General features: G+C 28.7%; 1 protein-coding gene across 4 annotated transcripts in view; it reads right to left on the bottom strand.

The window, feature by feature from the left end:
- Positions 1-26,617, bottom strand: part of snu (ABC-type transporter snustorr) — a 438,101-nt gene that overhangs the window by 136,679 nt on the left and 274,805 nt on the right. The window contains exon 1 of one of the 4 annotated variants that reach the window (XM_075372588.1): positions 15,813-15,819. The exons of the other annotated variants lie outside the window; for them this stretch is intronic. The gene's annotated coding sequence lies outside the window, so the exon portion shown is untranslated. Of the gene's footprint in view, positions 1-15,812; positions 15,820-26,617 lie in introns of those variants that run through there. 4 annotated transcript variants of the gene reach the window in all.

The raw sequence follows: 26,617 nt of genomic DNA, 5'->3' as shown, positions 1-26,617 counted from the left end.
AAAAAATAGATTTACAGATTATGAATCGATTATTTGAGAACGGGAGAAAATCTATTTAAATTAAATTACACTATTACTGAAATAATTTAATGACTAGGTGAAGAATAACTGATACAAGATAAGTAGATCAAGGGATCGATGTGGATAACATGTAGAGAGTTTGATTAGGCCAAGGTAATCTACTCTGCACTCAGAACGGTAGCAATTAAAATACATATTGTCTGAATCATATTATTAATTCTTATCAATGGAGTACGATGAAACGATTACAAATCTTCTTGTGGGCTTTACTAATTTCATCACCATATGTATGTAACTGTAAATAATGCCTTTCGAAAGATGGGTTTCAAAATGACGTATAACCTTCTACAAAAATATTATTCAAAATTATTTTTAAGTCATAATTTAAAAATAGATTTAATCATTAAATTAATCATTGATTATTAATTCGAACATGATTTATTTTAATAAACTTTCTAGCATACAAACTAAATATCGCTTGCACATTTGCACTTTCAACAAATGCCTCGTTTAACGCTCAAAATTATATTAATACGGATTGTAGAAAACTTTAAAAAATTCGCAGGTTTGACAAAAAACCCATTTCAATATTCTCAATACACAATATTAAAAAAAATCAAGGTACAGTATTTGGAAACTTTTAATTTCTGCAATTAAATATTACTTTTTAGAATATATGTAATAAGTCAGTTATTTCCGCAAAAGAGATCTTCAGGAATTAAGAACTTAAAGTTGTTATTTATTCAACATTAAACTTTGAAAACTGCTACTTTTTTATTTTGTAACTAAATTTTATTTAAAACAATTCGGTCGTGTGAAGGTTTATAATTGCGATACCTTTATCCGTGACGATCGGCAGTGAAAAGTTATACCCTCCTAATTTTTATTGATAAACTGAACCAAATTATTTTAGTTTAAATTGATGCTGATTGCTTTAGATTTATGTCATAACGGTTTTCAGACATTTTTTTTTCTTTTCTCGGAGCAAATCGAGGTGTCGTCATCAGTGCCCGGACACAAAATTAGTGTAGCAAATGAGTAAAAATTAACAATAAAATTTACTTAAAAAATAAAAAAACGATGTAAAATCATATGTGGAATGCTAATTACGAAATAAAAACAATATTAAAAATCTAACATAAAAAAATAAAATTGTTGAACGTCAAAAGGCAGAAACATGGATATTATAATAAAATATTTGAATCCTGATACACGGTCTTAAGATATCGTTAAGATATTACACAACATGGATACATTGCTGCCTATGATATTTCGTATGAAGGCTCTATTTTAAACTTCCGACGCAACGCCGCATAACAGACACAGTCCCTAAGAATGTGCTGCACCGTTAGTTGGCAGGAGTGATCCTGGTGTGCCATGAGTGATCCTGGTGTGCCCTATTCGCAAACGTCAAATAATAGCTTCCTCACGACGGTTATGTCTACTTGAAGAGTCCCACGGTGACACAGTGTTCTTAAATGGACGAAGTTTTATTCCTGATGGTAGCATTCCATTCATTTTACCATCTCTTCTGAAAACAGAAAAGATCGTTCGAAACAACTTTCCAATTTGTTGATTATATAATACGTATTTAACGATTAATTATTCGTAAACGATAAACAAAATCACAATAAAGATTTATTCGCTGAACGTTTAAGTTTATCATTAACGAGTAAATTTCCAGGCTTAATTTTTAAAATTGCGTAATTATCGAGTTGGATTTGTATTTCTTTAGCTAGGATGCCCATATCTATCTGTAACGATCAAAGAAAAGTATCTTATGAATTAATCACAACAAAAGCTTAAAATTTATATCCGACGAAAAACATAATCAAAACAGATACAAAATTAGAAGTATGAAAATTTTAAATGATTTTTGAGAAAGAATCAAAGATGACAATGTAAAAGTTTATTTTCACTCGTACCTTAAATACGCATCAAATGTAACCTTTCAAAGCTTATATTACCGTAATACGTATATATTTTATTTATCGAATGAATCACAATTTAGTACGACCGATTGAGTACCGAAAGAATTTGGTAATCAACATCTGAACTCAATCCCCCGCCTTATTTTCTAGACGATACATTTCTGCTGCGAAAAGAAGCTAAACTTTTAATTGTAAATACCTGGAACAGGCTACATATTGATTATCAAATACTATTTTTTTAAGTTCAAAAAAAGGAAATTTTGAACCCGTTATGTGGAACTTAGGAAAATAATAATTAATGCGTCATTAAAATAAAAAAGTCATAAAATTTTAAAGTAACGGATTCATGATGTTGAGTGTTTCAACGAGTGAAATCATCAAAATTTACGTTTGAATATGTCTGTTATAACTTCAAAATCTTAAGAATGATGCAATTAGGCATTTATTTCAATTAAATTAAAAAAAAAAAAGACTAAACAAGTAATTACAGCAACTACCAGTGAAAAGTATTATTAAGTAAAGGAAATGTTACAAAAATATCACGATTAGAATTTTGGGGATAAAATTAAAGTATTTAGATTTTACTAAAAAATGAATTTTAAAATAAGACCGAGGAAAAGATATAACTTATAAGATACTTCGCGTTCAACGATACGAAGTTACTTGTGTTGTTGCTTTATACTTTAAACATATAAAAAATTTCACGTCACTGTTTTCAATTGTATCTGATAATCACTGTCAAAGGTAAACGTCAATCGAAATGTAAATTTTAATTATTAAAATCTATTGTAATGGTATTGTTTATATCCTACTAATTATACGGTAACTAGGTCAACAGCAACAATAATTATTAACGATATTAATCTCGATGTGACACGAATATACATATGTACAAAATATAGAGTGAGAGCGATATAGAGGGAGAGACACAGAGAAATTTGAGCGAGAAGGGACCTATTACCGCTAAAAAGGTTCTAAGAATTTGCTGACGAATAAAAACAGAACAGCTGACAATGCTTATTGTGACACGACGCTGAATGTATTGTGAAATATTACATCAGTGTTAACAAAATGTACACAAAACACCTTCTTAGAAAATCAAAAGTGTAGTAATATTCAAACAGAGCGTTGCAGTAGATAAATTATATTACTAATATCCTGTATATTAAAAAAGTTCTGAAAATTGTTAAAACCTACTCTATTTGATTGTTAATAGAAATATTTTTTCCTTCCTTTCTCGCTCATAGCGTGTATTAAAACGCGACTACTAGATTAATTACACACATACACACACGCGCGCGCACACCAGATTTTGGGCATGCACAAGAGAAAACATCTTCTGAAAGCTACTGAGCACTTAAGAAAATTTAATTATACTTTGTACATATATATAAATTCTCTATAAGCCAGCCAAAGAATGCTGGGAAATAGTGAGATTATTAATATCCGAGGCAACACAGATCGGACTTGGAATTAGTGTACATTCTTAAGCTGTGCGGAATTGTAATGATTATTATTAGTGAAAAAGATACTTAATTAAAAAAAACAGTTCAGATAGATAGTTTAGTTTATTTTTTGGCGAAATGTACGTTTTTATAGAGAACTTGTAAAATTTAAAATCATTGCCGGTCATTGTTACTAGGTGTCTATTATATACAAGCTTTCACAAAAGAATGTTCGGTAAACAGAGCCGTCGGAGTTTTGATGAATAGTGATCGAAAGTTACGCTGTCAATTACAATAAATCTCCAACCTTTTACCGTCAAATGCCCGACAAGTTTCAGAATTGCGATTTTTTATTTTACAGCAGTTCTCCTTATACACGAATGTTCTATTCTAAGATTTACCTCGGATAAAAACAAATCCTGTATACGTATGCGTACCATATGTAAGACAGTTGCATATATTTTTCATTTATACGCAGTATCTACGACTATAGAGAGTTCAGCACATTAAAACGTAAACAAAATTATAGTACAGTAATAAATTAATTACGGGTATTTAGAGAATTTATGTAATCCGTAAATTTTCAAAATTGTATAAAATCAAATGTTCGTATATTTCGACGAATTTACAATAACTAACTAATTTATTATTAAAATTGAACGTTCGATAACTTTAAAATACTGTAAAATGTATTTTTGCAAGTTTATCGAATAAATTTCAAGAATACTTAATAAAGAGAAAAATATTTATTCTTAAAAGAGTTTTTTAACGTAAAAAGAGGGTATATAAAAAGTATTTTCTTTAATTTTGTTTTTTTTTTTTGATGAATTAATTAATTTACCCAAGAAACTTACACCAAGACTTGTCTGTGGGAATACGGAAATTGAATTTTGTAGAGCATGAAAAATACCATGTCTGATCAAGATTCGATCCTCGGATGAAAGGCCGAAACGCTACTACTACTCCATGGAGATCGGCGGATTATAATAATTGAGCAATTGTACGTTCCAAAATTACAATACGTTGGCTTACGCAGTTAGAAAGCTTTTACTGAATCATTGATTTGAGAGATGCTTTGTTTAAGTATTTTGGAGCCCTGGCAAACCACGACTACGTAATTTCAGTAGTTATTCATTATCGAACCAACTACATATAGTTAAATTTTAAAATATCTTCGTTAAAAAAACTCAAAATTCAATCCGTAATACTGTTACTAAATAAGTAGAAGTAGAGTGTATTTTGTGGAAAATAAAACATTGATCGTACATTACAAATTATGAGGCTACATAAAAATAACTCTCGTAATTCCTGAAAAGTACAGTAAGATATTTATTTCTCTAACTTAATTTTGGTTAATAGGTGAATTTTAGTAATTATCACATTTTATATCAGTTTAAATATCTTACATTAATATATTTATAAAAGAATCTTTTCCCAAAAAAGAAAATAAAAATATATGTATTATATTAATGCTACCTCCTACTCGTTTCACTTACCGCTCGAATTTTCGGAAACGATTCGTTGAGTTTTAAGTAAGACATTTTTGTAATTAAGAACATTTTTTTTTTTTTTATTTTTTTTTATTTATAAAAAAAGTTTAACAATTTTGAAGTTTGTAGAATATTAACATGTTCAACAAATTTCAAGGTTAAGTGGTATCTAGATATTAATCAAAAATTGATATTTTGGTACCTTGCAACCGACAAGAATCAGTCTAGTACTAAAAAAGGAGTTTTCTCTGTTATTAAAATAATACAATAGTTTTATATTTTTAAATATTTGGTTTATGCAGTCTAGTTATTAAACAGTTTACGTGATATGTAAAGTTTCATGTGGTATTTGTAATGAGACATATGCATAGTAAAACTAGTCTTTTTTTAACTCGCATGTATTAAATTTACTGATATGATTATTGAGATAAGGCAGTAAAAATAAAACCAATCATCACTATTTTCTTTTCAAATATTCGATATGTTTTTCTGCTTTCTAGAAGACAAATATAATCGTTTAAATATTTCTGAAAATAAATTCTTTAAATTACAAAATAATACAAAAAAATACTGCTTTAGTTACTTAGCATCAGTATAATTATTGAAAAGATTATTCGGAATCTTAGTAGAGTAGTTAAATGAGTAGTAAGTAAAATGAAAAATATGCCCATCACTTTCTATGCGTTTATGTTTACGAGAAATTAGAAAAACGCGATCGTCTACTACTCTGAGACGCTATTACTAATAAGTAATGCCTTATTCTAATATTTTGGTTTCAATTTCATAAACAAAAAAATAAAAATTTAAACGTTTGAATGCTTTAAATAAACAGGTAAAAACAAATTTGGAGACACAATGACGGCAGTTTTACAAATACTTCACGTAAATAGTTCAGCCAGTTTCATCTTAGAAGAATAGCATAATTATTTTGTTAAAATTAATTTTTACTTTTTTCTAATCTCCGTTGGATACATTCGTAAATTATGAAAATGGAAACGCAGCAGTGAGAAATTTAAAATTAATATCCGATAAGATATAAACAAAACAAAAATGGATTTAAAATTTATGATTTTTCAAAACTGTTTAATTTTATGTTTAAGTTCACAGCAGATTTAATATTGCTATTTTAGAAATTTATCCCAGAAGGATTAAAAGGGCGTGAATTAATTAGTGGGGCAAAGTACTCATTGAATCATTTGGTTTAACATTTTTTAAATTAGTTCGATTGGTTTTTGAGAGGTATCTTTTAGCGCGTCTTGATCTAAGAACAAACGAGAACAATTTTCCTGACCGATCGTCCTATCAAAAATCTCTCGAAATTTTTATCACTCATAATTCAATTGAGTTAACCAGTAAACAAAAACAAAGTAGGACGCCTTTCACGAAAACGAAAAAATATTTCTAATTAACAAAGCTTTCAAGATGACTTACAAAAAAGTACGGTTTATTAGTATGATGTTATTTCTGAAAAAGAAACATACGTACGAAATGGAAGTTTTGCTGAATCGCTTTACAGAACCGGTTATCCTTGTGTTTTACCCAGACTATTAGCAATACACCCGACATTAATCCATTCAGTGACAAGCTTCTTTCTCTTCAAATATTTATTATCTCATTCAAAAATTTCTTAGATTGACCTTGCACTATTACCTTTATCCTACTTAATGATATACGTCATTTCCTAGTGACGTAACGATAGATAATTTTAATAATAAAAAAAACTCATGAATAGCAGTATTTCAATTCTTATTTAACCGACATTAAAGATTACGTTATTTGGATTTACCGACTTATGTTAGATAATAAAAGAATAAAACGTGATACAATAAACGTTATTAGAATGTTTCACGAATTCACGTTGCCTTTACCCAGATATTAAAATTTACGTCTGTATATATCACACTTAAATCTCATAGGTTGGTTCCAATAAAATTATAACGGCTACTCCCTTGTAGTTCTCTTAATATAATATCTTGAGGTGTATACATAATCATATACTATTATAAAATCATTAGGGGCATTAGGGTAAAATTTCAACTTGCTCTACAATGTAAAGATCGTATTCCTACCTTAAATTCAATTATTTCTGACAAATCAAAACATTTATTTTCGTTGCAATAATGAACGATATTTTTTATTTTACGTTTTCCAAATTCAAAGATGATCAACAAAAAAAAATCAATAATTCACAAATGATTGTAATGAAATTATGTATTAAAAGTAATTTTAAAAACACAATTAAGCGTAAATACACAAATAATAGCACGTAATCAAGCAAAATGTTGGTTTTGTCTTCTGTTACACTATTTCACATTATAATATTTTTATGTGAAAATGCATGGATGTAAACTAATAATTCGCGTGTTATTTAGAAAAATAATTTACAACAAATTAAAATAAGCACTTAATATAAATCTATTTATACGTGTTATCTGTGGATCATTTGTAATAAATTTTTAACCTATTTTTTGGATACAATTAGTAGTTTTAATTAAGGCTCAGCAGTATGGCTACCGTAAAAACAAAAGATTAATAAAATATATGAATTGTATAAACCTATAAAAATCTAAAACCAAAACGGTTTGAGAAAGATTCGTAAGTATGTGTTGATTAGCTCTGCCCTATTCGCGTTAAATAGAAATTGATTAGTGAGTTTCATAATCTATTTATTTTAATTTTGTTTCATAAGCAATTAGAGTTTACCTATTACTTAAAATTTCAATCTTTTTATTAATTACGTGAAACGTAATTTCATTTAAGCATCGACAGCTTATTTTTGAAAACACAGCACAAATTATTTTTAACAGAAATATTCTTCAAGGAAGAGTGTAAAAAGACTTCCTCAGCAGTGTGAATTCCATCTCTTTATTATTTAACTGCAGAAGAAATTCACTGATGAAGTTGTCAGCAAACAAGACAAGAACGAGGTTATAAAGTAAAGTTATCTTGTAAAAATGTTTAACATAGTATAACAAATTTTTATCGTCCCAAATATCAAATAATTGTAACTGTGAACCGTAACATTGTTATATTTCTTAAGTTTGAACGGGGCGGTCTGCCAACAGAACTGTTCCGAGGCTGTTTCCTATCGGGTGGCACTTCAAAATGTATGACTCGGGGTGAAAGTACTTCTCAAACAAAGCTTAATTTTTTTGTGCAATGTAATGTGACAACTTAGTCACAAAAGAGATATTTATATTAACAATATGAAGTTTTAAAAAATATCCTTTTTTGCTGATGAAAAAGAAATCCTTTTTAGATTGGTTTTTAGAAAAATCTGAGAAGCAAAATTTGATTTTTTCTAATGTCGTTTTGGAGGAGAAAAAATGATGAATTATCAGTAAACAGCGGTAGAAGGCTCGTCACCTTTTTGCACCTAGTGTCATAAAAATTAATTAGAAAATTAGGTATGAAAACCGATAAAAAATTCAATCTAGTAAAACAGTGTCATACCTAATTTTATCTTAAGAAAGCCCTTTGTATTTCCAATTTTAAATAAGAAACTATTTTCAAATACATTAATATGAAAATAATAAAGTAAAAAATTCACAGTCTTAAGTTATAACCAAAAAACAATTGTCATGCACAAGTAAGGAATAAGAAAGTACGTTAGAAGAGTTAAGAGTCATTAGAACGTTGATATTAAAACTTGAATGATTCTTAGGATTATATTATAAAGAGATCTGAGAAGGGATTATGAAGTTGAAAAAAAAAAGAAATAAAGATAATTTAAAGGTCAAATAAAAGTAAATGCAAAAAATATTTTTAAACCGAGATTTGTATCAAATCTATAAAGTCATTGTCGAAGCGAGTAGAAAAATAAATTTTATACTAATGATATACTGAAAATTATATCCTCATATATTTACAAAAAAAAAGGAAATTAAAATCTCTATACTCCCCGGCTAAATATTTGTTTTTCAACACGTTGGCTATATTTTTTTCATAAAACATTATCTAATATTCCGTCTAAATTATTTATAAGTTAAAACTAATTCCATTCAAAAAGTTTTTTTTTTTGTTAAATGTATACATCAACTATTAAAATACAAATACAGATAACCTTTGAAAAGTTGTACACGTAGTTTATTATATACAGTATGGTGAGAAAAATTCATTAGGATTCGCTGTACACGGTAGCTCGTAATGCAAAGTTTTGAGGTTGTATAGCATTCAACTTTACGTCCGGCGCCAGTAAATTACAGATAAAAGAAATTTTTTCGTTGCTTGTGGATAAAACGGAAAAATACTTAGCAATATCAGTCTTGTGATATATCATATAAATACCGTGAACCGAGGAAGATAATCTTTATTTCTCATAACGTGAGAAGTATGAGGAGGAGGAATATTATTCCGTACATACGAGAAACCGCACTGTTATTTTACAATTCCTCTATATGTGAACTTTTAACAACTTAAATTACGCATACGGAGTGTTTTGATTTAAATATAAAACTACAAAACATTCCGTTCCATAATAGCAAATACGCCAATACAAAAATATTTCATTTCTCATAAATCAAGAATTAGTAAAGTAGCTATTCTACTTTTAAATAATCAGATTTTTAAATATAATTTATGTTACTTTAATTGTAATTTTACAGTACACCAATCAATTAACATTTGCAAACCGTTCCCAATTTGACGGACGCGGTAGAGATGTATTGCGGAAGTGACAACACTTCATCAGTCATTATAATTATTAATTGCTGACGTACGTTTTAAAACAATATACAATATAGCAGCTCATCAATGAATATTAATTATTCATCCTTAAAAAAATAACGATTTATATTTTACTTTAAAATACATCATGTATAAAGCATGATCTATCGTTTATGTAGAAACATTTAATTTTGTTAACTAACAATAATTGTTTAAAATTACTTTATTCGGGATAGATGTAGATAAGGTAAGAAGTGTCTTTCTGTGACATAACGTAGAAGAATAAAGCAAAATTAAATTAACAGATGAATGTCACTTACATTTAGTTTTCCCGTAGAATTTTCCGCTATATGTTACTGACTTTCATTACGGTTTTAAATTGAAACGGTACACACTACATAAGAAATGAAAGCAATGAATCTGTTATTCTTCATGATAACTTATTAAATAAATACTAAACTTGTGTACTTAACGCAATAACATTATAATTTTTTTTAAATAAGAATTTAACAAACAAATATTCGTAAACAGCAAAGAAATTAGAAATCTTTCCTGATATCGATTTTTTTCTTTTTAAAAAGTCTTAAACAGTTAAAACACCGTGATAAACATCATCAACCTTCAATCTCTACTTTTTTCTATTTTCAACTAAAAATTTCTGTATTTAAATGTATACAGAAATGTGTCCATATACTACACTTGAATGATTATTAAAAAATTGCAACAAAAGACATTTACGAAATTATCTTTCGTCACCAGACACTGAAAAATAAAAATCTTTTTTTGATAATTTAAAAAGCTAACAATCAAAGGCAGTTACAGCAAGTTACATTTATTACTCATTCTTTTGATAATAAACAGGAAATGTAAATATTGTAGCAGGAATATACCGTATTATTATGTTATATCAATAATGCTGTTATAATATTTTGCTGATTACTAGTTATTTAATAATTTAGTTTAGTATTTCTAATATCATATTGTAACATACTTATTTTAAAGCATACCAAGTTAATCGATAGCGTGTTGTTTGATTTACATTAATTATTTAAGTTAATATTCAATTTGATTTACATTTAATCTATAAATGTATTCTTTCTTACCATATTTTTTAAAAGTTTTTCAGTAAAATATATTACGGGTGTAGGCGTTTTTTTGCTTTCTTATATTGATTATTTAAAAAAAATATATTAAAGAATAGAAAAGATTTCTTCCCCGCTAATTTAAAACCTTGAGAAGAATTGGCATTAAGTTTACAAATAGTAACAGGATTCGGTAGACCAAATGATCTTCACAAGCTGTAAAGTAGAGCCTGATTATTCATTTTTTAGAAGATTGTCAACGTAATTGTCGACCAGAACCAGTACGAATATTTAAGTAGTAAAAATATTTCTTACATTCACAAAATATTCTTAATAAAACTTTCGACAGACATCTTTCTAGTTTTGGTGTCAGCAGAATTAGATTAATAATTACAACTTTTCGTTCGTATCGGAATGTATTATAGTATCAGAAAATGAAGTAGGCGACTGAGATAATCCATATTTTATAATTATCCTGCCTCTTCCAGAATCAATTGCATTTCTTCCTTTTAAACTGTTATCGCTGATATGGAAACTATGTACAGAAATTCAAGAAAATTTTATTAAAATGTTAAAAATACACTTTAAGTAATTAAATAACTAAGTATTTTAAATAAATTCGTTTTAATTTAACACAATTTATACATTTTACTGCCTAATAATTATTATTCTATCAAAAGAAATTGTTTGCCTCGTTACAATTCAATAAATATATGACACAGATGAAATTTGCGTGAAGTAAAGAAGCTCGCTTAATGTTTTATAGTAAGAATTCATATGTAATAATGATAAGAATGAATAAATTTTCATATTTCCCGTCTGTCTGTGTGTCTGTACATTTTAAAAACAGAAATTTATATCATAATAATCTGTTGAGGTGTGTATTTGCTCTTTTATATTAGCGGTAGTATCGTATGTTTTAAAATGTCATATACGTTAAAACATATCCTCCTTCACACTAATTACATTATCTGTTATCTGTACTTGGTCAGTCGGATAATGAAACGTGAGTAAAAAATTTTATTCAAGATTTGATCTGAAATCATAAATAGTGTAAGTTAAATAAAAGCATTTAATTATAAATATGGGAATTTTTATCACTTCAAATACCAAAATGGGGCAATATTAAATTAATTATTTTTCAGAAATTATTATTCAATTAAAATGATGTAATCAAAGGGGTAATCAACAAAACATTCCATTGAGATCAGATCAGTTGCGAATATGTCTTTTACAATAGAATTATATTAGAAATTGTTCACAGTCAACACTTACATACTAAAATGAAAAATTAATTCAGTATGAAAAAATAATTTCGAGCCTGGTTTAATAATTTCTGATTCTCCTTTCACACGGATAGACAAAAGACAAAAACTATTCCGGACCAAAAGTTATATACATTTTCTTTCCTTATATTGATAAAAGAAATATGCTTCCGATATATTGGATATGTTTTATTTTATTTTACGACTGCATACAGATTAATTTTATAAAATATTTGGGGTACTCGACACGAGATTTGATTAGAAATTTTAAAATAATACAAAATCACAGGACCTTACGTTACGCGGCTAGACATTTATAACTTTGTTACTTTCACATTTCTACACAAAACAATTTACAAGGGTTTCATTGTTACAATATTGTTTTCTTTTTCTCAAACATGGTACCGCTGATATATTAAATAAATAAACAATTAATATAATCCACCTTACCAGCACGTTGATATGTTCTTTATATATTTCTAGACTGTTTTTAAATTTTAACTATGATTTTTTGAAGTTTAATATATTAATTTTAACCCCTGATTATGGCCTCCAAGTAAGCCGAAAGATCAGGAGAACATATCAACGCGCTGGTAAGGTGGATTATATTAATTTATTATTTAAATATTGCTTTCGTCTCCTATATTTCTTCCAGAAATATATGAATAAAAGAAAAAATGCATACAAATTTAGTTTGTCTTATACAATAATAAAATAATATCTGACCTTTATATTTAATTACAGCCTATAATAAAAATGTCTGGATAAACGTTATTGAAAAAAGGTTGCGTTATAGGATCTAGATTATATTATCACATATTTTTAAAAAAATCTTAAAAAAAAAATAAATTATATGTTATTAATCATGTGGCCTTGCCCTTTAACAGTCGTTGGTGAACACTTACTTATATGTATAAATAACAATTTACAAATTTTAGATAATTTATTAAGATTTATAAGAATTTATTCTTAATATTTAAAATTTATTCTTAAGATATATTATTAATTTTAAGGATTTTTTAAGATTTATTAAGATTTATTTAGATATTTTATTAATTTAAAAAAATGATAATTGTTAACTCAGTTAAGGTGATTTCGTATATTTTTTACATTTAATTTTAAAAACATATTTAATAGATTTTTTCGATGTATCTGTTTACAGCAACAATTTATTTTTTTTATGTTTATACAAGTATTAAGAATTCTAAATCTTAAAAAATGGTTGTTTTAATTATTAATTTTTTTAATCAGTATGACGACTTAATGAAGAGTTTAGAACGTTTAGCAATAATGTAAGGCAATAACGCGATTAGTACAAGGAAATCTTATATCTTCTAGTAGTGATTGTAGAAAGGTCTGTACAGATCTTATATAAGATTTACCGAGAAAAATGAAAATGATTAGGCTTTTAGCAGATGTAAAACCGCTTATAAATTTTCATGCACATACAACTGCTAAAAGCCCAATCATTTTTCTCAGTAAATAACGATAGATAGAATGATGAAAAATTTGCTACATAGTCGATTTTTATAACTACTTTCATTAACTTGGCACTTTATTAAACCTAAAATTACTTTAATTTACGTAACCGGTAAATTTAATTAACTATAATTTTTTTTTTATAACTTTGATATTTTACCGTTCAATTAAAAATCTGATACTAAAGTAATGATAGGTTGTAAAAAAAATATTTTAAATATTTGTTAGTAATGAACGAATTATCTTATCTCTCATTCTTTAATTTTTATTTTTCACAACTTTTGCTTTAACCATTATAGACAAATTGTAACGGATGTTTTTAAAAGGAGGGCTATTATAAAACTCTTACTCGTTACAGGTACTCGCAGAGCGAAAGTTGGAGAGGTACTTTAAATCTTAAGTAAAGTTATCTGGAGGACAACAGTTAAAAATTCGGAATTATATCTTTACTTAATTCAGAATATCTGTTAAAAGCAATGCAACTCCAATGTCAGCAATGAAAAAACTCCAATCTGCAACAGCAATGTCAGCGTCAAATCGCAGAAATTATCTTCCTTTCGTAAGTATGAAAAATCGTTTTGTGTCACTATTATTTTAAAGATATCAAACAGTAAAAATCTGCATAATTTAATTAAATGAATTATTTTGTGATAATAATTGTCTTCAGTTTTCACTAGACTGTTACGTAGATGATCGTTTTAAATATTTATCGACCTTCAAAACCAGATTATTTCACAAAATTAAAAAAAAAATGGCACCGAAAAGTACTGTGTTTGTACAAGTTTATTAACAAAGCATGTTTGTTAACTGCTTCCATTTAATGGAAGCAATTTAAAATTAAGTGAATTTTACTTCTTTGCTGGCCTCCGTGGCGAGAGTGGTAGCGCCTCGCCTTTAACATAGTTCAATTTAATCACGTAAAGGTACGGTTCATGATCGCTTTTTAAGATAATGTTGACCCGGTAAACATAAAAATGTTAAAATACGTCAGGGTCTTCGTTTTTGTTATTTTAGTTTCTCTAGAATGATAGTAGCGTTGGTTATCACTGAATCTTACGTAACTATTAAGAAGATTATTAACAATTCCACATAAAACTATAGACTACTAATTTTCCTCAAACGTAAAAGTTGATAGATTATAAAAAAAATACTAGTTTTTAAATATATTTTTAGATTTTAATAGAATACGTCGTAACGTTTTTAGTAATAGTTATATTACATTATGAATAGTTTATTAATATTGTTAGATAAAACTTAATCGTTTAATATTCAAGAAAAAGGTTTATCAAAATTACAAAAAAAAATTATAAATTTAAAAAATATTATTTTAATAAAGCGGTGTTATAAAACAAAATACTAAACATAATTAATATTATTAAGTTCATGGATTCGTTAACATTTTGACGACAGCTCCTCCCATTTTAATTAATAATTGTTAATAGTTACTGAACGTAATGAAAATGATTATAAATAATTATAATTGCTATTTGAAAGTTCATTTTGGAGTTACTGAGGAGTTTTGGTAAAGTTTAGTTGCAAATGGAAATATTTCGACGTTAAAATAGTTCCCTTATTCAGAATCGATAAGAAACATTATAATACTCGTACATGCGAGTAGTTTGTAAAAGCAACATAAAAGAGAATATACTGAGCTGTGGGCTGTAAAGTAAATAAAAATAGAATAAAACTAACATTCATGTAGACACAAAAATTTAACAATTTATGACGTATTTCTGTGTAAGTAGTCGATAACAATGGATAATTAGTTTTTATTGATGTAAAAAGATTTTCATACGGATTACAAATATCTAATGAACATACCTAGGTTAGAATCTCATTAATATTTTTACCTTTATATTCAAACAATTTTTATTAACCAACAATTAAATTAATTACTTATAACGCAAGAAAGAATTGGGATTTTAATTTTACACGTCGGATTGATTGTTTTAGCTCTTAATTAATAAAAAAATCGAAATAATGTCAAGGAAAGTGTTTTTTCGTCGTAAATTAATTAAACAAAGCTTTTTGTTAAGTGAATATACCTGTATAAATGAAATACGCTTTTTTTATTCAGGAACGCAAGGTAACTGAGAAAATACGCTTTCGTGATTGAATCAGGAAACAGATTAAATTAATTAATCAACAACATGAGGAAATTCGATTATTTGGGGAAAAAATAATAAAGGTAATCGTGTTACCGATAAAATATACAGAAAGTTTAAAAACTATTTAAGAGAGAAAATAAATTCTAAAATGTGATTTTATATATATATATATATATATATTACAGATAACTGAATAAACAAAGGCCGTAAAACAAGGGATAAACTTCCATGCAATTAGTAATGGCTAGCGGGCGGGGATTTACATCCTTAAACTTGTGTCATTGTGTGTAGCCAGTAAATTAATAAACTTACGTAATTACTGTTACCTCTTTAAGACTTGCAGTAAATGATGATTAGCAAACACTCACCTGAAAGAAAAAAAAAATTATTAATTTCAAATTCATATATACAAATGGTAAGCAAACAATTTATGAAATTATATAAAAATATTACCATAAAATAAATGATAAATTACCATTCGTTTTTATTTTACACCTGGAATAACTTGTCAATAAACCGACTAAAAATTAGTTTAATTAAAAGTTGTTAAAGAAGATTTAAATTTTTATAGGTTTTTTTTTAATTGCTAATAATAATTTAGTAAACTTTAGTAGTAAAATTAATTAAATCTTAACAACTAGACTAATACATAAGTAATATAGAAAGCATATAATATGCCAAAATATAGAATAAATGAAATGATATTAAGAGACGTTAACCAGAAAATTATATTTTCAAGTTACCTCTCGGTGTAAAATTTACTTCAAAAGAAAAAAATGAGTGAATCATTGAGGACACTTAATTTTATATTTGCAAAAGTAATAGTTTAGAAAAAAAACAGTATTATTAGATAGATTATATCTATGGTAGGAAGCGTATTTTCTCAAAAACTGATATAAAAGTTTTCCCAGCTGCATCATCATTTTATAGATTAGATAAAGTCAATTTTTATCTCAGCTTCTTTATCAGCGCCCGGACGCAACGCTTTTACAATAAACAAACCAATTCAACGTCATCAGCACTAAGTATAACGAAGATGTGACGCGAGTGGTAGCGTCTCGGTCTTTCATCCGGAGGTCCTGGATTCGAATCCCGGTCAGGCATGGCATTTTTCAGCTAAAAAAAAGTATAACGGAGATACAAACTAAACAACAATTATATAAAAACAATGGTTTTTAGATTTTAACAACAATCAAAACAATGGTTTTTAGATAACCAATTATCGGTCTTTCTAGCAGAAGTAACGGTCTTGTCAGTACTCAATGCTGCAATAGCAGCTGTGAGGGACTACTTAGTTTGATAAAACTTCAACCAGTTTGGCTTGTTTCATTATCTCCTAACGTATCTTCCGCTGACAACAGCAGTCGAAGTCTTTTTAAACTCTCCGGCTTGTTGGTTTTTCAAGTGGACCAACAACTTTGAAAGAATTACTGAATATAATGACATACGGTTCGCACGAGTACCCGGCGACACAACGGACCCTCAAGCAGAGCACGCACGTACTGGAGCTAAGACTTCATACAACTAGGTTCACCCTGGTGCCCAGAGGATATCGTTTAAAATTCACTACGAAGAGCCATCCACCCTTCGTTAGTTTCCACCTTGGAAAATACCGTTGTGGTTCGTAAGGTGTCGCAACACCAAGTGTAAGTATAAGAAACCACGGAGTATCTTTTTTTACGTCAAACTCGACTTCACCCAAGTATTAAACGTTCAAAAAGTTATGAAAAGCATTTTTTTAATAACTGCTAAATTTCCAATGTTTTATTACCTTTTTTCACTTGATTTGGACGTTTTTGGATAAATGAGTTTCCGGTTATCGATAATTTTAAAGTAATAACTATTTAATTCCTCTATGAATCATGAGACCTTGCCGATAGTGAGGGTGCTTGAGTGCTCAGTGATACGGAGTAGCTGGACCGAAGGTGCAACCATATCGGAGATGTCTGTTGAGATCCAGACTAAGGAATGATTCCTGAAAGAGGGTAGCAGCTCTTTCAGTAGTTTTTAATCAACATCATTCAATCCTCTGAGTACTGCGCAGCTGAAAGCAATGGAAAACTACAGCTGCTTTTTTCCAGGAAAATGTAGCTCTCTGCATTTTCATGTAACAAATATGGAGGCGCCTTCCTTGGTAAAATATTCCAGAGGTAAACTAGTCCCCAGTTCCGATCTCCGGGTGGGACCTACTAAGGAAGGGGTCACCAGAAAATTAAAAAATAACATTGTACGAGTCGGAGCGTGGAACGTTAGAAGTCTAAAAAAGGTTGGTAGGTTAGAAAATTTAAAGAGGGAAATGGATAGGATAAATTTAGATGTAGTAGGAATTGGTGAGGTTCGGTGCGAAGAGGAAAACGACTTTTGGTCAGGTAATTTTAGAATAATTAACTCAGCTTCAAATAAAGAGAAGCTTGAGGAAGAGGGAGATAAAGAAGATTTTTTAGGAGGACGTTGCAAGAGGTCTGAGTAAAAAAGATAAGGTAGAAAATGTAGAAGAAGAATGGGAATTGTTAAAAAGGAAATTCTTAAATCAGCACAAGCAAACATAGGCGGAACAAAGAGAACTGGTAGAAAACCTTGAATTTCAGACGATGGATGAAGGTAGAAAATATAAGAATGCTAGTGATGCAGAAAGTAAAACCGAACTATTGACAATTAAGAAATAATATAAACAGGAAATGCAAACTAGCGAAAGAAGAGTGGATTACAGAAAAGTGTTCAGAAGTAGAAAGAGAAATGATCATTTATAAAATAGACGGAGCATACAGAAAAGTTAAGGAAAATTTTGTGGTACATAAATTAAAATCTAATAATGTGTTAAACAAAGATGGTACACCGATTTATAATATGAAATGCAAAGTTATACGGAGTATAAAGAAGAGTTATACGGAGGAAGTGAATGAAAAAATGGTGTTACAGAGGAAGTAGAAGAGGATGAAGGGGGAGAAACAATAGTGAGATCTGAATTTAAGAGAGCATTAAAAGATTTGAATGACAGAAAGGCTCCTGGAATAGACAAATACCTGTAGAATTACTGCGCAGTGCAGTTGAGGAAGCGATAGGTAGATTATACAAATTGGGGTGTAATATTTATGAAAAAGGGGAAGTTCCGTCAGACTTCAAAAAGAGTGTTACAGTCATGATACCAAAGAAAGCAGGAGCAGAGAAGTGTAAAGAATACAGAACCATTAGCTTAACTAGTCTTGCGTCAAAAATCTGAACTAGAATTCTGTACAGAAGAATTGAGAGGAGAGTGGAAGTATTAGGAGAAAACCAATTTGGTTTCAGGAATAGTATAGTGACAAGGGAAGCAATTTTAGGCCTCAGATTAATAGTAGAAGGAAGATTAGAGAAAAACAAACCAACAAACTTGGCATTTATAGACCTAGAAAAGGCATTCGATAACGTAGACTGGAATAAAATATTTAGCATTTAAAAAAAAGTAGGGTTAAAATACAGAGATAGAAGAACGATTGCTAATATTTACAGGAACCAAACAGCAACAGTAATAATTGAAGAACATAAGAAAGAAGCCGTAATAAGAAAGGGAGTCCGACAAGGATGTTCCCTATCTTTTTAATGTTTACATAGACCTAGTAGTTAATGATGTTAAAGAACAATTTAGATCAGGAGTCACAGTACAAGGTGAAAAGATAAAGATACTGCGATTTGCTGATGATATATAAATTCTAGCCGAGAGTAAAAAAGATTTAGAAGGAACAATGAACGGCATTAATGAAGTCCTACGCAAGAACTAAAACACACACGTAAAAACAAACAAGAACAAAACGAAAGTAATGAAACGTAGTTGAAATAACGAAGATAGACCACTGAATGTAAAAATAACAAGAGAAAAGATTATACCTAGATTAGCCTATAGCCCACATATTAAGGGATCCTGGAATAGTCGCTTTAATAATTGGAGGGGCAGGTAGGAGGCAAAACTTGTGCAGGCAGGCAACGTCTGGAATATGTAAAACAAATTGTTAGGGATTTAGGATGTAGGGGGTATACCGAAATGAAACGACTAGCACTAGATAGGGAATCTTGAAGAGCTGCATCAAACCAGTCAAATGACTGAAGACAAAAAAAAACTATTTCAATCAAAATTAATGAAACAGTAATAACGACTCGGATAAAATTATATTTTATTCTAACTTAAATAACTACTGCAGAGAGATAAATTATCCTATGGATCGCGTAACAACATGAATTGTGATTTCTTTATAGGCTGGAAGTAGTCAATGTGGAAAACTGTTGGTCGAAATACTCACTGATTTGGCAAGGAAAATTATTAAAAAAAAATAGTTATTAGACTGTCAATAAATACTCTATATTTTTAGAATTTGTTGCTTATTTCTCATAGATGAAAATTCAAATGTTTGAAAAATATTATAAAAAGGTATGTTGTTTAAGTTTTCTTTTAGTTTTAAAGGAAAAATTACCTGCAATGAAATAATAAAACTCTGTTCCTAAAATAAATTATTGTAGTATAATGCAAAACCACTCTCAATTGTTAACTGCTGTCTTGAAGAGGGCAATTAAGCTTTAATTTTGGCAAATATATATATATATAAATATAAAACGACTAGATAGATAGGCCGATTATCAGGATATAATGAGGTATTTGTAAACCTAAGCATCTCAGATCGATCACTAGATTGATTCATCAGGTTTACTCTCTTTCGAAAAACCACACGTCGTTCAGTTGACATTAAGCTTCTTTATTAAGAAACTTAAATATTATTACATTAATCCCTCTTATTATTTTTTTTTTATATCGCCTACGGCTCTTATTATGTTCTTGGCTCAGCTAATATTTACACCTTATACAATCGAGATGTATTTTTTCTTCTAACTATTTTGGATTTTTATCCAATTTTGAAAAAATGACCCTGTTTTTTTAATTACAAACTATTTATGAATTATTAGAAATGGAAATACAAAGCGCAATTTTCATTCATAGACCCGACAAAAGGTTTAGCGTATTGTACCGGTAAATATAAAGTTATTAAATAAAGCTTTGTCACTTATAACAAAAGGATACTTTTACCATATGGCAGGTGGCAGAAAAACATATACTTCTAGAAACAAACTAAAAAAGAATTCTTGCTAATAAGTTATGAACAAAAGATGACGACAATTGCTATTCGGTAACTGTTCATTGTGCCTATTGTCTTACATAGATACCTTATTTTATATTTCCATCTGTGTCAATGTCTTGCAGAAAAGAAAAAAAAATTACAAAAATTTTAATTTTTCGTCGGAAAGCATAAATGGCACAATGACTTGTTTGTTTTAAACAACAATAAAATACAGTTATTTAATTTTTTAACTACTAATAAACTACGTAAGAATCGATATATCTAGTTCATTTTGGTAGATTTTCATTAAATAACTTGTGATATAATCGAAGTTTCTTTGTAATAATTTTAGAATCCAGTTTATCGATTATTTTATTTTTGATAACAGCCAAGCACACTTATTGTTGATACTTTCTAGGATAGTAAACGCTGCAGCATCCTAAAAGTGAATATTCATACTCTGGATTATTCTATTTTGTACCAAAATAGGTATTTTAGAATCATTAATAAATAATTTGGAAGTAACTCATATGGATAAATACTTTTTTTAGTATTGGTAGTATAAAATGTAGAGGGACCGTAAATTATTCCGCGAATTTTAGGCGTTAATAAAAAAATAACAAAGCAATGTACTTACATGCGTTTTTTTATTGTTTAGCAGAGAATTTCAAACAGTTTTGTTTACAATATTTATTAACTTCAAATGTTTTCCGCATAAGAAAATTTTGCGACGCGTAAAATGTCTAGACTGTATTCAATTTCAAGCCACACATTACGAAGAATATCTGAAGTTATTTCATTAATTACAACATCTTAGATTCTTCCTTTACCTCATTGCTGTTGACAATCTTCGTTGCGTATACTCTGTTTCTGACAAACTCCCAAAGAAAGAAATCGAGTGATACAACGCCAGAGTTTCGAGGTGGCCAGGGAATTGATCCATAACGGCCAATACAAAGTTGAGGAAATTGTACATTTACGTCGTCCCCAACTTGTAAACCCAAGTGTGGTGGTGCGCCATCTTGTTGGAAGTAAAGGTTGGTTGCCGTTCAATTTGTGGTACTACAAACATCCTGTAACAAGTCTAGATAACTAGCCCTAATAACCTTTGGTTCAGGAGAAGAATAGTCCGATCACTCCAGAAGCAGTCAAAAAATTGTAACGGCGTTGTTTATCGTCATTTTCAATTGCATGCATCGACTGAATTTTGTATGCATGTTTGAAAAAAATCAATGCGCGCTACATTGATTTGTTGATTTTTTTTTAATAACCCCTAAAATTAGCTGAATAATTTATGTTCATTCTGTACATAAATTTTAACAATTTGTATTTACATTTATAAAAAGTGTATTATAACTTTGTACATATTTGCTTAAACACTAATGTTTTTAGCACGTCTGCTTCTTAAGAATTTTATCAAAATAGATTAGTTAATTTAACAGTCAATAAATCATTAAAAGTTTTCAATGAAGGAATAAATTACTCGTGATACTACTGCAATGTACTAGTAGTCTACTTTTCATCTACGATTAAAAACAGATTAAAAAAATAAGCATTAAAAATTTAAAAAAAAATTATTAATTCTGCTTTAAATTTTGAGATTTTACAATTAAATTTGGTTCCGACTTCAAAAAAAAAACTTTAAATGAGAATTAAAACTTTCTTGCGTTTTCTAAAGATGGATTTATTTATTTTTAAAGTTTATTAGAAACTTTTCTTATTAATATATAAATTGAAAACGGTTTCAAAAGTTCCTGCCGAATTTTCAGACAAATTTTTATCTTAAAAATAATCTGTTACATAGAAAAACAACGTAAAAAGACTACTACTGAGAAAGGGCTAAGATTCTATGGATTGCTGGAATACGTTTCATTATTTTTTTTTATATTAAGTTTTCCCAACAGATACTCTTGAGTTATCCGAGAATGATCCAAGCCTGTTTTTTAGCAGCAATATAAATAAACAAACGACAATAAAATGTCATAAAATCGTCTAAGTAAACCATGCAATTTTTCGTTTAAAAATCGTTTCCTAAATCAGCTAGAATAAACTTACTGGATTGCTAGAGGGGTTTTTTCCACAAAGGAAAAAACTCATGAAATACATTCATTTCGAACGGAAACATAATTAATTTTTCTGTGATCTGATTCAATTATCCATCTAAGTTTAATCCAATATGCCATGACCAGTAAGCAAAACAATTCAGTATCACAAGATACTGAATAGACTATATTTGAAATTATTTTTAGTCTTTAATAAGAGAAAGATTTAAGCGTAATAAAAATGTATTAGTTTTTAAAAAAATCATTGAGGCTTTATTTAGAAAAAAAGTTAATTTATGTTACTGTTGAAAAAAGATTAAAAACTACACTTACTGCATAAAATCTGCAAAAAGAGGCAACGTTAAACTCTATAATATACTCTACATCTTTCGTAAACATTAAAAATAGTTCGTATCATAGTTTTGATTTTGTACCTCGTTAAGCGTTAATAAAGTTAAAATAAAAAACGGAAAATTAATGAATATATGAAGAGTGAATTCTGTAATTCCCTAAAATAACAGGACGTGAATAATAATTTCATTTAAAAACCTAGCTGAGTCATAAAACACGTAAGTAATTTCGTAGATTAATACGTAGAATCTATAACTAGGCGTTAGCCAATAATTTCTGAAATTATTGACTTTTTATCTTTTTTGAAAGATAAAAAGCGGAAAATATTTAATTTACAATTTTTAAATATAAGTTACAATTATAAATTACAAAAGAATTAGGTTATTTTTTTTAATTCAAATTCAAACAAAGAAATTCATAAATCGCTTTCGGAATATGAATTACGAAAATGTAAAAGATTTCTAAAATTAATAAAAATACATTTACGTAATTATTTACGATAATTAAAAACATATTAGCGTGTAAACAGTAAACAAGTTATCAATAAATCTGACAGGTGTCTCATCTTACAAACTTTAGTGACGAAAGAAGTTTTATAATAAATTTATAAATATATCTATCTCGTCACTAAAATACCTTTATTGTATATAAAATATGTCAACGTATAAAGTTCGTCATATATAACTTATAAAAATCAAAAATTTTCCTAAAATAATTTCAAGACTAAAAATTACGTGAAAATGAATCGGATAAAAAGGACTATAATGGTTGGGTAAAAACTGAAAATAATACCGAATACGATATCATTTAAGGTTTAAAGTATCGCTCATTCGAGTCAAAATTATTTCTTTTATCTTTTTCTATTGTGTTTATCCATTAGTTTCCCCTTCCCAAATGTATTCTTTAATTAAAGATTATTATCGGTCTTTGGCCGACTAGTAGAAGATCTTCAGTGCACGGCAGAAATATGTCATTTCTGTAAGGCGTTCTTTTATGCAGCTAATACATCACCACTGTATAACAGTTACAGTTCTGATATAGAAAATAATTGGTCATCCTAACTACTAAACCCCGTCAGTGTTGCCTGGGTTTTGAAACAGCTAATTATAATAATTAAGATAAAGTAGAAAACAAGAATCAACATGAGATATGGTGTACTTTCCTACTAAGTTTTTTATTTCCTTTGAATAACGTAAATCTGTGTTTTATATCATTGTCGAAAGTTTTGTTTGTATAAATTCTCAAATTTCTACAGAGTAGTACTCTGTTAGAAAAGTAATTTTCAGACTGTATAGGTTATAAAATATGCGTTTTATCTTTTACTTTCTTCAATGTTTCTCCGTCTTTCCCAAATAATGTAATTGTATACTTTGTATATATATTTCTAATCGTTTGCACTCTACTCGATTTACGCGCATTTGTAGATAGTAAATTAATAAACACTTTAGTCACACGAATTTTTCATTCGCCATCGACTAGTAGTCGATGGCAAGTAGCCTATTCGCGTAGTCTTCTTCTTTCTTTTTCTATTTAGTCTCCGGAACCACCGTAAGGTATTACTTCAGAGGATGAATGAGGATGATATGTATGAATGTAAATGAAGTGTAGTCTTGAACAGTTTCAAGTCAACTATTCCTGTAATGTGTGGTTAATCCCAACCAATGAAGAACACCGGTATCCACGATCTAGTATTCAAATTCGTATAAAAGTAACTGCCTATACTAGGATTTTAATCTTAGAACTCTTGACTTCGAAATCAGCTGATTTGCGATGACGAGTTCACCACTAGACAAACCCAATGGGCTCTATTCTCATAGTCCAAAAGAAATATGTCCACCGATATAAGATGAAAACGTTCGACGGTAAGCAAAACAATTCGCGTGAACTAGGTGTTTACGTTTTTTTTGTTGAGGATTTTGAGGACACAGTGGACCACTTTAGTCAACTCTGGTTTGTCTTTTCTTTTCCCTTTCTTCTTGATTGCTTCCCAATACTTCTTCATTTCGTTAGATATTGATTTTTTGAGTTCTGCTGAACAAACCCTGGTTGTTGTTTTCTTTTCTTTAATTTTAAATCTGGAGTTTACTTCTTTTAGTAATTTTATATTGTCGGTTTTGTTTCGTAAATCTTCTATTGTGATTTCTAGTTCTTGTATATCTTATTTAGTTTCGGTGATCCGGGGTCGGTGTTTTGAACATTTTCCAGTATTTCTCGAACAGTTTCCTGACGAGCCTGTTCGGTTCCGTTCTTATTATGTGTCCAAAGAAGGAGATTCTTTTTTTTCTAAAGTAGTCTAGAGCTGGTTCTACGTCTTTATGTACCTCTTGGTTTGGAATGAGTCTCCATTCTCCCCCATCAGTTAGTCGTTTTTTATTTATGTTTGTTCTTAGAATTCTTTCTATTCTTCGCATCTCTGTTGAGTAGGAAATGTTGGATCTTAGATTGAAGAGTGTTTCGCTTCCATATGATATTATAGGTCTGATTACAGTTTTGTAATATTTGAGTTTGTTATCTATTGAGATGCATCTTTTGTTATATGTTGTTTTGATGGTATTTTGTGCATAACTGTTTACTGTTTTATTATATACAAATTCTCCTCTCCAATGAAACATGCCCGGTCAAATAGTTTGTAATATTAATGTGCACCTGTTTAACCAATTTGTCTAGTCGCAGGCTTCCATGCAGGCTTTCTACATGATTATTAATGAACTCTTTCTGAACTATTGGTTTAAACGATAAGGAAAGTAAAGAACCAACTCCATTTACCGGTTATTCCGGTAATATTTACATAACCGACACAATCAATATTGTGATTCTTTTATGTTATATAAATTCAGGTACAAATAGTACAAGTTCTATTTGCTTATTAAATGAAAAAGATTTCACATAGAGACTTAAGATTAGAATTTTGTAATATAATAAAACAGGTTTTATTTTTTACGTTATCAGATCTCCCCACAAACGCTCTATGTACAGAAAATAGTGTTGCGTATACTTATAGAAATTCTGGTCGGGAAATTATTGAAACATTAGTAATTATAGATTCATTAATTTTTAAAAATAACTGTGGTATAAGCAATGTTAACTTTTGAATTCGTCAATACTTTCGCACAACTTGAGGATGCTTTTATTAAATACAATGTTTTCTTCCACAACATATTTTTAAATTATATCCTAAGAAATGAGAAATTCTGTGTGTAAGAAAACTTCACTAGTACTTCAAACGAATAACATGAATATACTGTGAAGAAATGTTAGAGTACGAACAATAATTTATTTATATATTTATTCTTTATTATTCGTCCCGACAATAAAATAAAGATATCTGCTCAGGCTTGGGTACTCTTCAAGGCAAAGTATATATTTATTACGATTCTGCGGAAGTAATAATAATTGTTTATTTTTTATATGTATGAAATACAGTCATAATTATACTGATAAAATAAAACCGTAAGTGAAAGTACACAGTCGCAGAGGAATTGCTGCTACCTGTGGTAATGAAATAAAAAATAAATAAAGGTCATTTTTGATGCGTATATCCAAATAAAAATAATATTTATATGCAGGATTTCAGTATGCGTAATTCATTTTCTTCTATGCTAGTGAAAGGAAAGTCGATAAATACATAAATCTGTCTCCTTTAAAATTTAATGA

The sequence above is a fragment of the Lycorma delicatula genome, chromosome 1 (assembly GCF_047948215.1).
Source record: "Lycorma delicatula isolate Av1 chromosome 1, ASM4794821v1, whole genome shotgun sequence".
Taxonomy (NCBI): domain Eukaryota; kingdom Metazoa; phylum Arthropoda; class Insecta; order Hemiptera; family Fulgoridae; genus Lycorma; species Lycorma delicatula.
This window is presented reverse-complemented; position numbering and strand designations above follow the sequence as displayed.